General features: G+C 38.2%; 1 protein-coding gene across 10 annotated transcripts in view; it reads left to right on the top strand.

Moving 5' to 3' along the window:
* The window catches only part of ARID4B (AT-rich interaction domain 4B), a 136,130-nt gene that overhangs the window by 27,551 nt on the left and 90,476 nt on the right, over window positions 1-18,103 (top strand). The window lies entirely within an intron of this gene.

An 18,103-nucleotide genomic window follows, 5' to 3' on the forward strand; every position in this document is an offset into this window, starting at 1 on the left:
ATCAGATCTATTCTTATGAAATGGGAATTAGCAGTGATGTTTCCAGTCAGTCCTTCTTTCTCTATCTACTTTATATTTCATTCCAGCTTATGGCAAGAAATACCTGGAGTAACAGGCAAATTTGGCCTTGGAGTACAAAATGAAACAGGGCAAAGACTAACAGAGTTTTGCCAAGAGAACACACTGGTCATAACAGACACCTTCTTCCAACAACACAAGAGAAGACTCTACACATGGACATCACCAGATAGTCAGTACCGAAATCAGATTGATTATGTTCTTTGCAGCCAAGGATGGAGAAGCTCTATACAGTTAGGAAAAACAAGACCGGGAGCTGACTGTGGCTCAGATCATGAAATCTTTGTTGCAAAATTCAGACTTAAATAGAAGAAAGTAGGGAAAACCACTTGACCATTGAGGTATGACCCAAATCAAATCCCTTAAAATATACATTGGAAGTGACAAATAGATTAAAGGGATTAGACCTGATAGAGTGCCTGAAGAACTGTGGAGACAGAGTTTTAAGACATTGTACAGGAGGCAGGGATCAAGACCATCCCCAAGAAAAGAAATGCAAAAACACAAAATGGCTGTCTGAGGAGGCCTTACAAATAGCTGTGAAAAGAAGAGAAGTGAAAGGCAAAGGAGAAAAGGAAAGATATACCCATTCGAATGCAGAGTTCCAAAGAATATCAGGGAGAGATAAAAAAGCCTTCTTCAGTGATGAATGCAAAGAAATAGAGGAAGACAATAGAATGGGAAAGACTAGAGATCTCTTCAGGAAAGTTAGAGATACCAAGGGAACATTTCATGCAAAGAAGGGCACAATAAAGGACAGAAATGATATGGATCTAACAGAAGCAGAAGATATTAAGAAGAGGTGGCAAGAATACATGGAAGAAATGTACAAAAAAGATCTTCATGACCCAGATAATCACGATGGTATGATTTCTCACCGAAGGCCAGACATCTTGGAATGTGAAGGCAAGTGGGCCTTAGGAAGTATCACTACAAACAAAGCTAGTAGAGGTGATGGAATTCCAGTTGAGCTATTTCAGATCCTCAAAAATGATGCTGTGAAAGTGCTGCACTCAATATGCCAGCAAATTTGGAAAACTCGGCAGTGGACACAGAACTGGAAAGGGTCAATTTTCATTCCAGTCCCAAAGAAAGGCAATGCCAAAGAATGCTTGAACTACCACACGATTGCACTCATCTCACACGCTAGCAATGTAATACTCAAAATTCTCCAAGCCAGGCTTCAACAGTACGTGAACTGTGAACTTCCAGATGTTCAAGCTGGATTTAGAAAAGGCAAAGGAACCAGAGATCAAATTGTTAACATCTGTTGGATCATCGAAAAAGCAAGAGAATTCCAGGAAGACATCTACTTCTGCTTTATTGGCTATGCCAAAGCCTTTGACTGTGTGGATCACAACAAACGGTGGAAGATTCTTAAAGAGATGGAAATACCAGACCACGTGATCTGCCTTCTGAGAAATCTGTTTGCAGGTCAAGAAGCAACAGTGAGAACTGGACGTGGAACAACAGACTGGTTCCAAACCTGAAAAGAAGTACGTCAAGGCTGTTTATTGTCACCCTACTCTTTTAACTTATATGGAGAGTACATCATGAGAAATGCTGGGCTGGATGAATCACAAGCTGGAATCAAGATTGCCGGGAGAAATATCAGTAACCTCAGATATGCAGATGACACCACACTTATGGTAGAAAGCGAAGAACTGTAGAGCTCTTGATGAAAGTGAAAGAGGAGGGTGAAAAGATTGGCTTAAAACTCAACATTCAGAAAACTAAGATCATTTTCATGGCAAATAGTTGGGGAAACAGTGGAAACAGTGAGAAACTTTATTTGTTTGAGCTCCAAAATCACTGCAGATAGTGACTACAGCCATGAAATTAAAAAACGCTTGCTCCTTGGAAGGAAAGTTATGACCAACCTAGGACAGCATATTAAAAAGCAGAGACGTTACTTTGCCAACAAAGGTCTGTCTGGTCAAGGCTATGGTTTTTCCAGTGGTCATGTATGGATGTGAGAGTTCGACCATAAAGAAAGCTAAGCACTGAAGAATTGTTGCTTTTGAACTGTGGTGTTGGAGAAGACTCTTGAGTGTCTCTTGGACTGCAGGGAGATCCAACCAGTCCATCCTAAAGGAGATTGGTCCTGAGTGTTCATTGGAAGGACTGATGTTGAAGCTGAAACTCCAATACTTTGGCCACCTTGTGTGAAGAACTGACTCATTGGAAAAGACCCTGGTGCTGGGAGGGATTGGGGGCAGGAGGAGAAGGGGATGACAGAGGATGGCATGGCTGGATGGCATCACCGACTCAACGGACATGAGTTTGAATTAACTCTGGGAGTTGGTGATGGACAGGGAGGCCTGGCATGCTGCAGTCCATGGGGTCACAAAGAGTCGGACACGACTGAGTGACTGAACTGAACTGAATGGTCTCTAGATTCTGTGTTGTGTTCTTCTAGTCCATTTTCCACATGGCAGCCACAGTGATCTAAGACCTACATCAGATTATGTCAATCCTATGCAAAAAATTTTGTAATGGTTCTGTTGCTTTCAGGTCTTGCTTGTCCTTTGGTGGTCAAAATGCTTCTCAATATGATCATTAATAATTACAACTTCTGTATTGCCACATTTCACCTGCACTCCAGCTCTCCAGACTGTATTTCTCATTTCAGACTGACTGAACATCTTGGTTCCTTTTCCTTGACCACCTTCCCTGATACCCTAAGACTGATTTATCTCCCTTTATACAGAACGAGTTATCTATGTGCTGTAATTGCTCACTTGTTTAACTGATGCCTCCACTAGACTTCACCTCAGATTGTGAACCCTGTTCCTATACAGTTCCTGCATATTATCAGCTTTAGGTCAAATATGTGAATCAGTGAATGGTTAATCTTATTATGCATGCCCCTCTCAGCCATTTTCTTCTTACCCTTCTCTTGTTCTTTCTCTAGCTAGCAATTGAGGGAGTAGAAGAAATAAGGAAAGGGGCAGAGGTAGAAGGAAACTTAGGAAGAGAGGAGGAAAGTTTGCTGCTGGGTTCTCGTATTCTATACCTAATCCTTTTTTTCCCTCTCACAATCCAAGGGTAAAATAATTTATTATCTTTATTACAAAGGATGGACAGTTGCTATTTCAGTTTCAGATTTCTGGGCAAGTGATGTGGTTTTTAGTTTGAAAACTAAAAAGGCAATATATGTATGCTGAAATATTAAGAGAAATTGTGCTGATGCCTGCCATTTACTTTCAATTCCCTGTCCAATAATTCCAGCATCTGCTGCAGGTGAGTCAGGTTCTGATACATGGTCTCTTTCTTCAAACCCGGTTAGCATGCTTTGTAATTTTTATTAAAGGCTGACATGATGTACTGGGTAAAAGGAGCTGAGGCCTTTAATAGGTGGGCTTATGTTTATTGTATAAAAGCTAAGCTGTGTTTACTGTTGGTATAGCTGTAGATGTCAGGCTAAAATTTCCTTTGGTGTCCTTGCTTTTGTCTTCGGGTTTTCCTAGAGATTTCATAAGTGAGTCTGATATATTCAGTTCTTTCATTTGTAATGTGCTGTTACCATGCAGGAGTTCTACAGATATCAGCCAAGGTGTGGGGGGAGGGGACGCGTTCCATAGCCCTGTGATCAGGTCTCATTCTTTGGTGCACTGGTGTCCCTTGTCTATGACCTTCTTAGGTGCTTCTCCTTAGATGAGACTGGAAGGCTTGAGGGGGCTGGAGTTGGGTATTTTACTTACCCAGGTCAGTTAGGCTCTGGTAAAACCCAAACAAATTAGGCTCTGATCATTTCTCTTGAGGGCAAGTTTTGTTAAGAATAGAATGCTTTGGACATGTTTCAAAACGGGTAAAAAAGTTCTGCCTCTCTCCCTGCCAGAGCATCAGGCAGGTTTTTCTCTGATCTTCTCTGTGAGAACCTCATTCCTCTGTGAGTCCTCATTTCGAGTGCCTGAAAGCGTGGGGGCTCCCTGAATACTGAGTCCCCTTGGAGGTTTTGACTCTAACGATGCCCAGAGTGAGCCTGCAGCACTCCATCACCGACCTGACGAGCTCCCCAGAAGTTTCTTTTCCGGCACTCCTGCTCCTCTGATAGATGGTGGTTTTCTGTATTTGCCTCTTTGTCTCTAGCTTTGGGCGCAGTGGCTGCTTCTGTCACTTCAGTTCTCTAATGGATCTGAGAAGACTGTTGCTATTTAGTTTGTTTTTTTTCTTGTGAGAATGGGAGTGATGACTACTGATCTCCTTATAGGCTAGATGGGAAACTGCAAGTCTTTAGCCATTTTCTTTAAATATGAGTGGTTCACAGATAGGTGGAGGGATGGTGGAAAGATATATCATGAAGTAAGTAGAGTAAAAAAAACACTGGTGGGAGAATCTGTGTGCTCTGACCAACAAAAGGTAAGACCAACACAGAACATTGTCTAGAAACTCAGAAAAGCGTTTATATTTGAGCAGAACTTTGTCAAATGAATAGGAGTTTCCGGATGGAAAACTAGAAGGCGGGATGCTCCAGGGTCAGATAACACCGCGGCCAGAGGCCCTCTGCACTGGGAGAATTGGAAGTGGTGAAAGCCTGGCATGACTGGAGCACAGAGCCTATTCTGCCCGATTCTTGCTTCTGAATATTTGGTTAGAATTACACTTTTCAGTACCCACACCTCTCTAGTTCCTTGCTTCAGGGCCAGTACTTGCAGTTGGAGTGCTCATCTTTTAGTTTGGTCTAACCTTCAGCCATGCATCTTGGTGTGGGGTTTTCATTAGGAAAAAAAAATGTTCCAGGGGTTTTATAATACAGTATAAAAGCCTTTCAAACTATTTTTGAACACAAATTTTGTGTAACAGCCCCATATATACACGCATAAACAATGGAAACACACATTTCACAAAGTCATAATTATGCCATGTTTATTTCACTCTGGTATTTTCTGATCTTTTCTACTTCATCTTTATAGTGAGGACCCACCAGATTCCATTCACAGTCCGTTAAGAGGGTTTGACTCACAGTTTGAAAACCACTTGTGTAAGGGAATCTTGATACATCAGGTAGTACTCTCAGAATGAGAACTTTCATCTTCTGCCAGAATTATCCCCCAATTTTTTATTCAATTGTGAATGGTATCATTTTAAAATTTTAATTTCTGATTGTTTTGTATATAGGAATACAATTGATTTACCTATGTTGATTATGAACCCTGTGATCTTGCTAAAACCACTTATTATTAGTTCCATGGGTTTTTTCTGTAGATTATCATTTCTGTTTTGAATGTTTCATAGACTTCACCACTGAAGCTCTTTGGGTGTAGTTTCCTTTGTGAGAAAGTTTTATACTGCAGATTGAATTTTTAAAATAGATCATCTGTTTCAGTTTTCATTTCTTACCGAGTGTGCTGCTGTTACAGTTTCTGTCTTTCAAGGGATTTGTTCATTTTCTCTAAATTTTTGAATTTATTGGCATGAAATTGATCATAATATTCCTTTATTATCCTTTTAATATTTGTACACCCTGTAGTTATATCACTTCCTTATTCCTGATAACGGTAACTTGCATCTTTCCTCTTTTTTTCATGATCCATTTGTCTAGATTAGCAGTTTTGTTGATCTCAAGAAGTCAGATTTTGTTTCTTGATTTTCTCTATTTTTCTGTTTTCATTAATGTTCATGTTAACTTTTATATCTTCTACTTACTTCTGCTTTAATTTGTTGTTTTCTTCCTAGTTTGGTAAGGTACAAGTTGAAGGTCATTGATTTGAAAAGTTCCTTTTTTTATGTACATGTTTAGTGCTATTATAAATATAGGCCTAAGTGCTGCTTTAGCAATGTCCCACACTTTGCAATGTGTTGTGTTTTTGTTTTCATTCTGTTCAGAATACTTTTTAATTTTCCTTTTTATTTCTTCTTTTACTCATGGGTTATTTTGACATGTGTTACTAAACTTCCAAATGTTTGTAGACTTTTCAGAGATCTTTCTGTTGCTGGTTTCTAAATTAATGCCATTTTGGTCGTACTTTGTGTAATTTAAATGCTTTCGAACTTATTCGATAGTTAATTGTGACTCAGAATGTGTTCTTGGTAAATGTTCTGTGTGCGTTTGAAGAGAATGTATATTTTCTTTGTGTTGGGTTCAGGTTGAGTTTATTGATAGCATTATTTACTTTTGCTTGGGATTTGTTGAACTTCTTGGATCCCTACCTACATTTATAGTTTTTGTCTAGTTTGGAAACAGTTGGGCTATGATTTCTTGAAAAATTCTTTATTTTTTTTCTCTTTCTTCAGGGACTCCAGCAACATGTTTGTTAGACTTTTGAAAGTTGTGCAGCACCTTCCTCATGCTCTTCTCATTTTTTGCAGAGAGGTGGGGGTTCTTTTTTCTTTTTATTTTGAATAGTTTCTATTACTGTGTCTTCAAGTTCACTGATCTTTTCCTCATCTAGTGTTTTTTAATCTCAGACTTTGTAGTTTTCATATCTAGAAGTTTGAGTCCTTTAAAAATAGTTTCCATTGTCTCTGTTTGACTTTTTGAACATTTGGAATACACTTAAAAGTATTTGATGTCCTTAGGTGCTAATTCTAACGTTTGTGACGGTTCTGGATCAGTGGATCATGTTTCCCTACCTCTTATGCCTTTTAATCTTTGATCGGATGCCAAATATTGTGAATTTTGCCATGTTGGGTACTGGATATTTCTACAGTTCTATAAATCTTCCTGGACTTTTTCTTAGGATATAGTTAAGTTACTTGGATACAGTTTGATCTTTTGGGACCTTGCTTTTAAAATGTGTTAGGCAGGTCAGGAGCTCAGACACGGGCTATTTAATTATTCTCTGCTACTAAGATAAGACGTTCCTGGGTACACTACCCAGTGTCCCCTAAATCATGAGTCTTTTTAGTATGGCTGGCAGGGACAAACACTTTTTTTGGCTCCATGCAAACACCAGGCACTGTTCCATCTAATCCTTTCTGGTGGTTCTTTGCATGGCCTTGGTTGGTTTCCTCCTGTGCATGTGCTGGTAAGTCCTCTGCTGAATTGTTGAGGGTGACTCTGCCATTTCCGGGATTCTCTTTCTGTGCAGCATTCTCCTTCCTGGTAGTCTGTTTTATGAATTCTGGCTACTTTGGTCTCCCTAGACTCTTATCTCTTCTTCTTCAAAGAAATCTTAGACTTTTGCCTCAGTTCCCTCTCATTGTTCCATGGCCTGCTAGCTCCCAGGGCAGTAAAGTAAAAAAGTGAAAGTCGCTCAGTCGTGTCTGACGCCTTGTGATCCAGGCCAGAATACTGGATTGGGTAGCCGTTCCCTTCTCCAGGGTATCTTCCCAGCCCAGGGATTGAACCCAGGTCTCCTGCATTGAAGGCAGATTCTACCGTCTGAGCCACCAGGGAGACTTTTACTCACCTTATTTGTTTTCTGTCTTTTGAAGAATCTCTGTCCTTTTTTGCCTGAGGTTCAGTGACTTGAAAGCAGTGTGTTTAAAGAATTTTGTTTATTTTTTGTGTTAGGCCGGAGAGTGAATCTGGTTGCTTGTTACTCCATTTTGGCTGAAAGAGGAGACTAATAAGTTCTTTAAAAGAAAATATCTTGTACATTAAAAAGAAAAAAAATCAGTAAGTCAAGATTTCAGAAACCACAGAAATGGTGCATCAAAATTTATGCCGAGTGCCTGTTGAAGAAATTATCAGTTTAGGGTATTCTATTCATGGGATTGGGGCTGATAATATTAAGTTTGTGAGTTAGACAAAAGGTCAGGTTGTCATTAAGAGTTTCATTCCTTTATCTATTTATTCCTCTGTTTACTTGTACCTCCTTTTACATTATCTCATTGAGACTATGGAAACATTTAGGTTAGCGTCAAAATGTTACTTTAGTATTTTATGCTGATTATAGTTAATAGAAGGTTTGCATTTTTTGGTAATAATTTGAATAGCTGACAGAGGATGAGATGGTTGGATGACATCCCCGACTTGATGGACATGAGTTTGAACAAGCTCCGGGAGTTGGTGATGGACAGGGAAGCCTGGCGTGCTGCAGTCCATGGGGTCGCAAAGAGTTGGACACGACAGAGGACTGAACTGTACTGTACTGAATAGCTGTATTACTTGAGGATACTGTAAAACTTAGGTTTTGGGGCACTCTGGGAAAAGTGAGTGACTTCTAGATACTCAGTACATTTTGTACCTTTTGCTAACGTCAGGCCTTAAAATTTTTGACTGGAACTCTTAAAAAATGTCTTGGTATTTCAGTATTGTCTAAAAGATTGTTGTAAACTTAATTTAACCCTATTCTTGATGATAGTGACTGTACTATTGATAAACCTTCGTGCCCACTTAAATCTGAGATGTAAGAGTGAATACAGTAGTTTTTATACATTGCCTGTTCTCTGGTTAACCAAATATAGCATTTTAATCTTTGTGGAAGAAATGTAATTACTCTCTTTTGATAACCAGGATAATAACAAATTGGCCTGTTGACAATAGGGCTAATGACAGTAGGTTATGCAGTAAATAGGGAAATTTTGGCAAAGTTAAGGTAAAAACCAAGTTGAGGTGAAAATGTAAGTCATTTACAATTAAATCACTTAATATTTAGTTAAAATAATAAGCAATAGTCATGTTATATTTTTAAAGATATTCTTGTCATGTAAGTATGAAAAGGTGAAAGCCAGTGAAATAGCTAATTGAATTTCACTATCAGATCAGTTTATCACATTGCACCTTAAGGTGACTTTACATTGTACTTGGAGGTAGAGTGTTAGGCCTTATAGTATTAATGGGGGATTCATTTACAATATGGGATGAATTTCATTTCCTTAAGAGTCTAACTTAATTTTTTTTTAGAAAGTAGTGTTGACAAGAAAATGCATAATTGATAACCTTAAAGTAAACATTAAATACTAAAGTTTAATATTTATAACTTTATAATAAAATAAACATTTCACTTGGTTTCTGGTTATTATAAAAATCTCATAGAAAATATGGAAAATTTAGAAGAGTAGACAGAAAAAAGATTACTCATAATTCAGACATTGTAGAGATAACGGCTGTTAACATTTAATTATATCCTTTTAAGCCTTTAACTGTGTTTGTGTCTGTGTGTATTTAGAATGGTTGTTAGTAATAATTTTTCTTTTAACCGTTTTTAATGGTGACTCCTAAATGAGCAGATAATTTTAATTTATATATTAGTTACAGATAAATTTTTAAATGTTGGTAGATTGTTGTTACCTGATAGCACAGAATGACATTGAGTAAAAATCTGAAGTTAAGCTCTTTTCCTACATCTGATTAGCTGTGACCTTAAAACCACTTAAAGTTCTGCCTCTGTCTGCTTTATTATATCAGTGGGTAATAGTAATTTTCCTATTTGCCTACATAAAGAAAGTGAAAGCATTAGTCATCCAGTCCTGTCTGACTCTTTGTGACCCCATGGACTGTAGCCCGCCAGGTTCCTCTATCCATGGAATTTTCCAGGCCAGCATACTAGAGTGGGTAGCCATTTCCTTCTTTAGGGGTTCTTTTCAACCCAGGGATTGAACCAGGTCTCCTGCATTGCAGGCAGATTTTTTTTTCTCCATTTATTTTTATTAGTTGGAGGCTAATTACTTTACATCAGTGCAGTGGTTTTTGTCATACATTGAAATGAATTAGCCATGGATTTACATGTATTCCCCATCCCGGTCCCCCCTCCCACCTCCCTCTCCACCGGATCCCTCTGGGTCTTCCCAGTGCACCAGGCCCGAGCACTTGTCTCATGCATCCAACCTGGGCTGGTGATCTGTTTCACCCTAGATAATATACATGTTCCAATGCTGTTCTCTTGAAACATCCCACCCCCGCCTTCTCCCACAGAGTCCACAAGTCTGTTCTATACATCTGAGTCTCTTCCTCTGTTTTGCATATAGGGTTATTGTTACCATCTTTCTAAATTCCATATATATGTGTTAGTATACTGTAATGGTCTTTATCTTTCTGGCTTACTTTGCTCTGTATAATGGGCTCCAGTTTCATCCATCTCATTAGAACTGATTCAAATGAATTCTTTTTAATGGCTGAGTAATATTCCATGGTGTATATGTACCACAGCTTCCTCATCCACTCGTCTGCTGATGGGCATCTAGGTTGCTTCCATGTCCTTGCTATTATAAACAGTGCTGCGATGAACATTGGGGTGCACGTGTCTCTTTCAGATCTGGTTTCCTCGGTGTGTATGCCCAGAAGTGGGATTGCTGGGTCATGTGGCAGTTCTATTTCCAGCTTTTTAAGAAATCTCCACACTGTTTTCCATAGTGGCTGTACTAATTTGCATTCCCACCAACAGTGTAAGAGGGTTCCCTTTTCTCCACACCCTCTCCAGCATTTATTGCTTGTAGACTTTTGGATAGCAGCCATCCTGACTGGCGTATAATGGTACCTCATTGTGGTTTTGATTTGCATTTCTCTGATAATGAGTGATGTTGAGCATCTTTTCATGTGTTTTTTTGCCATCTGTATGTCTTCCTTGGAGAAATGTCTGTTTAGTTCTTTGGCCCATTTTTTGATTGGGTCATTTATTTTTCTGGAGTTGAGCTGGAGGAGTTTCTTGTATATTTTTGAGATTAATCCTTTGTCTGTTGCTTCGTTTGCTATTATTTTCTCCCAGTCTGAGGGCTGTCTTTTCACCTTGCTTATAGTTTCCTTTGTTGTGCAAAAGCTTTTTAAGTTTCATTAGGTCCCATTTGTTTATTTTTGCTTTTGTTTCAAAAATTCTGGGATGTGGGTCATAGAGGATCCTGCTGTGATTTATGTTGGAGAGTGTTTTGCCTATGTTCTCCTCTAGGAGTTTGATAGTTTCTGGTCTTACATTTAGATCTTTAATCCATTTTGAGTTTATTTTTGTGTATGGTGTTAGAAAGTGTTCTAGTTTCATTCTTTTACAAGTGGTTGACCAGTTTTCCCAGCACCACTTGTTAAAGAGGTTGTCTTTTTTCCATTGTATATCCTTGCCTCCTTTGTCGAAGATAAGGTGACCATAGGTTCGTGGATTTATCTCTGGGCTTTCTATTCTGTTCCATTGATCTATATTTCTGTCTTTGTGCCAGTACCATACTGTCTTGATGACTGTGGCTTTGTAGTATAGTCTGAAGTCAGGCAGGTTGATTCCTCCAGTTCCATTCTTCTTTCTCAAGGTTACTTTGGCTATTTGAGGTTTTTTGTATTTCCATACAAATTGTGAAATTATTTGTTCTAGTTCTGTGAAAAATACCGTTGGTAGTTTGATAGGGATTGCATTGAATCTATAGATTGCTTTGGGTAGTATAGCCATTTTGACAATATTGATTCTTCCAATCCATGAACACGGCATATTTCTCCATCTGTTTGTGTCCTCTTTGATTTCTTTCATCAGTGTTTTATAGTTTTCTATGTATAGGTGTTTCGTTTCTTTAGGTAGCTATACTCCTAAGTATTTTATTCTTTTTGTTGCAATGGTGAATGGTATTGTTTCCTTAATTTCTCTTTCTGTTTTCTCATTGTTAGTGTATAGGAATGCAAGAGATTTCTGTGTGTTAATTTTATATCCTGCAACTTTACTGTATTCGTTGATTAGCTCTAGTAATTTTCTGGTAGAGTCTTTAGGGTTTTCTATGTAGAGGATTATGTCATCTGCAAACAGAGTTTCACTTCTTCTTTTCCTATCTGGATTCCTTTTACTTCTTTTTCTGTGCAGGCAGATTTTTTACTGTGTAAGGCATCAGGGAAGCCGACATTTGCCTGCAGAGGTTTTGTTTTTGTTTTTTGATGGAAATAAAAGTGCTTTTAAAAGATGTGTTGTCAAATGTGTTATTTTGTTATAATATTGAATAATATCTTGGTAGTAAATATTTCTATATCTGGTTAAATCTGATTAACTTTGAGGTTTTCTTGTTCTCTCCCTTTCTTCCATTTTAATTAGGTAATCTTTTTGAAAAACCATGCCAAAATAGAAATTTGTAGACTTTTTAAGGTCTCTTGGAAGCACAAGCTTTACTGTGTGTGTGTATATATCTATCTAAAAATATATTCATATATGTGTATATACACACACACACACACACATATATATATATAGGTATATCTATATATTTGTAAAAATTCTGTCTTTAATTGCACCGTTTTCAGAGACCTACAGAAACACTTTTGTGACTTTCAGGATAACTATCCCTGTATATAAAGTAGTCTTCATCCATTGTTTACAGCATCTTTGTTTACCTACTTGTGCTTACAAAATCTGACACATCCATTGAACTAATTTTCTGTTGACTAAATTTACATACTGTTATCCCAAAGTCTAAAGAGCAGAAGGTTGCTGTTTGCTGGTTGTATCCTCTGGAGTAATCTAGAGCAAAATACTACCTTCTGTGAGTTAGAGAGAGCAGTGAGGGATAAAATCAGTGCAGAGCTAAAGTAAGGTCTTAGATTTACTAGACCTTGTTAAAAAAATCTTCGTTTGTTGAGAATATGAATAAGTAAAGTCAGAGTTGTGAGCAGTTTCACGTGATGTCACAGTGATAAGGGCAGACCCTTGTTAAGTACCATTATGCTTTACGTAGTGATTGTGTTTTTGATGACTTTAATTCCTAACGTGCCACAAATTCTAGTATTTCAATGTTTGTCTTCATTTTATACTAGATCCCCTCTTTCCTCCATTATTGTGTATATCTATCCCAAGCCTATTATTTTACCCGAATACGAAAGTTTTTTTTGTGTGTGTGATGCAATAATATATATTTCAAAAGGCATTGTAAACTGCAGTGCATTGGGAAAATAGAAGATAATTTATCTTCAGTAAATAGTAAAACTCAATAAACGGTTTTTCACCTTAAGTTTCTGATATATGTGGCCCAGAGAATCTGCAGTTCCCATGTCAGCTTTACTAGGAATTACACACAATATCTAGCTTTATTTTCATCTTGAAGTCTGCACATAAAACCTTTTGGACTTCCCTGGTTGTAATGCCAGTGACTTCTTCAAATCCTGCATGCTCAGGCAGGTTCATTGGGTACCAAATTAAAGGTTTGTTGCCACCTAGAAACAGAGGTTTTGGAATACTGGAGGTCAGGTCTGTCATCCCAGCCCCTCTCCAACTGCCATTACTACTGCTTGAAATTTCATTTTTACAAACTCAAGTCCCCGTGTGCCATGCCACCACCACTTCCCCCAAATAGGAAAGTTTTAAGGGTCATTTTTGTGCCTGAGAATTATTCTCTTATTGACAATATTGATACATAGCAGGATTAGTAATATATTACTTTCTCTTCATTTATGCCTAGCTCTAATATTTAAAACATTGGTCTTTAAGTGATAGAAAGAAAAGATGTGTTAGATATCAGCCAGCTTTCCTAGAGTCGCTGACCGCTGAATTAAATATACAAAACTCCTGCTTGCCTTGTGACATGCTGTATAGAGTTGTCTTGGTGAGAGTAGTCTGGTGGTAGGTTATCCCTTCAGTCTGTGGAGTCTGTGACTTTTTATTCTGGGCCACATTTTATATTATTAATGCATCAAGTAAGAATAATGTAAACATGGCGGATTTGTTGGTCTGGTCAGTGTTTTTAACCCTGTTATGTGACTGGCAGAGAACTCTGAATTGAAGTAAGAGTGTATTGGAAATCCTCAAGGCCACCCTCAGGTTTGGTAACTTGTTGAGAGAACTCACAGGACTTGGTGTATAGTTGTACTTAGGCTTAAGGATACAAAGCGTAATCAGCAAAAGGAGAGGATGCTTGGGGTGAAGTGTTGGGGAAGCCAGGTGCAAGCTTCCAGTCCAGTAGTCACAGGACGCAGGTAATTCTTCTAGCAGTGAATTGTGCCAACATATCGCAACTGTTGCCAACAGGAAAGCTTGCTGGAGACACAGCACCTAGGGTTTTTACTGGGGACTGGTCACTTAAAAAGCCCATACCTGGCACATACTGGAATCAAAGCAGATCAAAGCAGATCTTTAGCATAAACTATTGTTTGTACATACTGTTTAGGTGCAGTGAGCCACTCTTATCAATTAGTTATGAGAACCGTCTGGAAATTCAGGTTCCCACAACCTCCCAGATGCCATCCAAGGGCCAACCTTGAAAGTAGGCCAAAAATAGCAGTCAGGCCTGCTGTATTAACTTTTCATAGAGATGTCTTAACCTTCATTTTTCTTAGCCTTTTCTTTTTACACTGATAACTTTATCTCAGTTTCTGATTTCTTCACTAGAATCTTCTTAAGCCAATTGTCTACTCTGTTATTTGTTTATTGTTTGGTCATGCCATGCCATGCAGCACATGAGATCTTAGTTCCCAGCAGAGGGATAACACCCATGCCCCCTGCCTTGGAAGGAGGGAGACTTAGGCACTGGACCACGAGCGAAGTCCTGATGTTACATTATTTTAAATGCATATTTACATTGCGTCATTTCATTCTGTGTCTGTGTTAGCTGTTTTTTTTTTTTCATTATCACCATCATGGCATCTCTCAAGTCTTTAAAGTGTTAGTTGCTCAATTTTGTCTGACTTTTTGTGACCCCGTGGACTAGCCCGCCAGGCTCCTCTGTCCATGGAATTCTGCAGGCAAGAATAGTGGAGTGGGTAGCCATTTCCTTCTCCAGGGATTCTTCCTGATCCAGGGATCGAACCTGGGTATCCTGCATTGCAGGTGGAGTCTTTACCACTGAGCTGCCTGGGAAGCCCCAAGTCTTTAAATGGTAGCTGTAATTTCCCAAGTTGCTTTCACCTTGGGTGTTCCTCCCATATTACCTCATACTGTATTAGTCAGGAAACCAAGTAGAGAGTCTGCTAGTTGCTGAATATATCTAGTACAAGTTCCTAGAGAAATGACCTCTAGATCAAACTGTGGGACATCTGAGTTCTCTGGAAAATTTGCTAAAACACAGATTGCTGATTCCATCCCCCAGAGTTTCTGATTCAGGATGCCTAGAGTGGGGCCTGAGACTTTGCATTTCTGACAAGTTCCTGGGTGATGTCAATGATGTTGGTCTTGGTGACACCCTTTTAAAACCTCTTTTCTAGTTTATGATAAAATGTAAACTCACATGAACAAGCATATTGTAATCTGTAGAATTTATACGTGTGAGCGTACCTAACACAGTGTGCTGAAAGTGAGTGGACAGTTGATGGCACTGTTGTCAACTTGTGTGTGTTGTGCACCTGCTACTTTTCTTTCAAGACATTCATAGGACACATGCTCATGTAGATCAACGTAAGGAGTGGTTATTAGAAAAGCATACTTTCTTATCTATTGTTAAGGTAAATAATAGAGCCCTTATTTTTTTATGTGCTCAGGGAATCTTCCCCACATCACTTCTAATTTATCATGTCACCTGGGTAATTACAGCCCAGTGGATTCTTTCTTCGGTATTTTCTTGGGGACAATCAATTAGCAAGGGAAATGCTAGAATCTAAGAGCTCTGTTGGCTTTCCTCTCCAGTTGGGAATGCTTTATGTGGAGTGCCATTGGAATGTTTTTCATGACTTCAGCCATGTCCGAGGATCATAAAGTGGCAGAGTTTAGCTGGTGACAGGATGGGCATGGTCATCATAAAAGATAGCAAGCCGGGTTTCATAATGAAATCCTGAGAATGTACTGATCCACCTGGGGTCTTATTTTCACTGCGGTCTTTCAGAATTGTGAATCAGATTAGTTTGAGGTTTCTGAGATTTTAATTTGAAAGTTTTGGCAACTCCCCAGCCCCCATCCAAATCTTGCTATCTGGAGTATATGATATTAAATGTGTCCAGTTAGTCTTCTCACTGTCACAGCCCTTGAAGAGTTACTTTAAAAAAAAAATTCTTTTTGACAGCATTGCTGAACTTGGAGAGCATTGTACTAAGTCAGATAAACCTAACATTTATTAGATATTATTACTTAAGGGTTAGAATATTTTTAAAAAGTAAGTAAATATATAGATTAATTTGAACTTGTAGGGGGGAAATTTTTTTGTCTTTAAACATTGATTTATTCTTTTGCTCATTGTGTCCAATGGGATAATGAATTTTTGAAGACAGGAAAAATATATTTTGTTTTTTGTATATTCTGGGCACCTCACCAGGAACTGCCTACTGGTAGTTCAGTTTTGATCTGGTTTGATTGATTGATCGGTTCATTCATTCACTTAACTAGTATTTTATTGAGTAGTTATTATTCCTACTTTATTTTTTTTGCATGGCTTGTGGGGGTCTTAGTTCTCCAACCAAGTATCAAACCCAGGCCGCAGCCGTGAAAGCACCGAGTCCTAACTGTGGGACCGCCAGGGAATTCTCTCTTCCTTACTTACTCTTGATCAGTGCTCTCTTTTTTTCTTCTGATTTGGTAAGATATTCTAAGTTTTAAAAAATATGACTGGAAAAAGGAGAAAAGTCTGTTGAAATTGGAAACTGTTGTTTTTAGTATAAATATATTTTTAATAAGTTGATAAGGGTCTAGAGCCAGACCTACAAAGGCCTTTCAGTTGATTTTTAAAAATCAAAGTCCAGAAGTTGTGTTTTAGTGCTGGCTTCTAAAGCTGCTGTAATAATGACTGATGACTCTCAGTAACTTTTTAAAATGATTTTTCCATAGGAAAGATAACCAAAATGCACATAATAGTGGTGTCCTTGTAGAGGAAGCAGGGTCAGTGGTGTTGGGAGTTTTATAGTTGGTGGTAATCTCAAGAGATGTTTTATTATGTTTTTTTCACATCTTAAACATTCATGACAAATATTCTCATATTAAATAATAAAGTTAAAATGACCATAAAAAATCTGGTGTTTTACTTTGTATATCCATATTTCATTATTCCTTATTGGTCTTCTATAATTTTATATATTGTGACTATTTTACTTAAAATTTGAAACTGGAATTGGTTTCCTATTTGTATGAATAGCCTCTAAGTCCTAAATAGCCCAGGACGTCATGGATGCTTAGTAAATGTAGACTTGATACTACATTTTGTGTCGTCTTTCTGATGTGTTTAACTAAGGCTGTTTTGGTTACAGTAATAGAAACCATCTGAGATTGTTGAAAGCCGAAAAGAGAATTTATTTTATGGATACTGAGTGCCTGCAAGTAGAGAGTGCAGTCATGTTTGAGGAGAGATTTAACTTTGGGAAAGCTGTCAGAAACTGAGTGTAGTGGTTCTCTCAGTCACTGAGCAGACACACACGCTCACATATGTCCCTTTTTTTCTCTGTATGTCTGTCCTTTTTCTTTATTACTGTTTCTCTTTCTTTGTAGACTGATTTTCTCTCCTCCCCACACATGCCAGAATATGGCTAACACAGGGTGACAAGTCTTTCAGTTTTGAATTCTTAACAGGGAGAACCTGCTTGGCACACTTGGGATCAGATTGCTAACAATCAGTATAATCAAATTCTTGATGGCAAAATGTATGGCCAGAACATACCTGTTTGTTAAGAGAAATAATCTGATAATTGATGCTTGTCACATTAGCAGCTTATTCTTTGTAAAACTATATGGACTCTTTTTAACTGTGAAAATTTGATCATCTCATAAATTATAAACTGCATTTTAGATTTATTAGCATATGACAATTTTATGTGCAATAGGTAATTTTATTATATGTTTTTATATTATATAATTTATTTATAGAATATATAAATACATGTCATATGTTTACTTTATTACTATTATCAATTCCACTTTACAAATGTGAAATTAGGCTCAGAGAAGTTAAATAACGTGTCCCAAAGGTCACATGTGGGCTTCTCTGGTGGCTCAGTTGTAAGGAATCCACCTGCTGATGCAGGAGACCCAGGTTCAATCCCTGGTCCAGAAAGATCCTTTGGAGAAGGAAATGGCAACCCACTCCGGTATTCTTGCCTGGGAAATCCCATGGACAGAGGAGCCTGGCGGGCTGCTGTCCATGGGGCTAGAAAAGAGTTGGACATGACTGAGCAGCTGAACAGCAACAACCAAGGTCACATGGATGAGGAGTTTGAACCCAGATACTCTTGATTCCAGAGCTCATGTTTTTGATCTCTTAGTATACAAGATTCCTCCCAATTTATGTGACCTTTGTTTTTGAAATGTGAATAATTTTAACCTTAAGAAAAATA

The sequence above is a fragment of the Odocoileus virginianus genome, chromosome 7 (genome assembly GCF_023699985.2).
Source record: "Odocoileus virginianus isolate 20LAN1187 ecotype Illinois chromosome 7, Ovbor_1.2, whole genome shotgun sequence".
Lineage (NCBI taxonomy): Eukaryota > Metazoa > Chordata > Mammalia > Artiodactyla > Cervidae > Odocoileus > Odocoileus virginianus.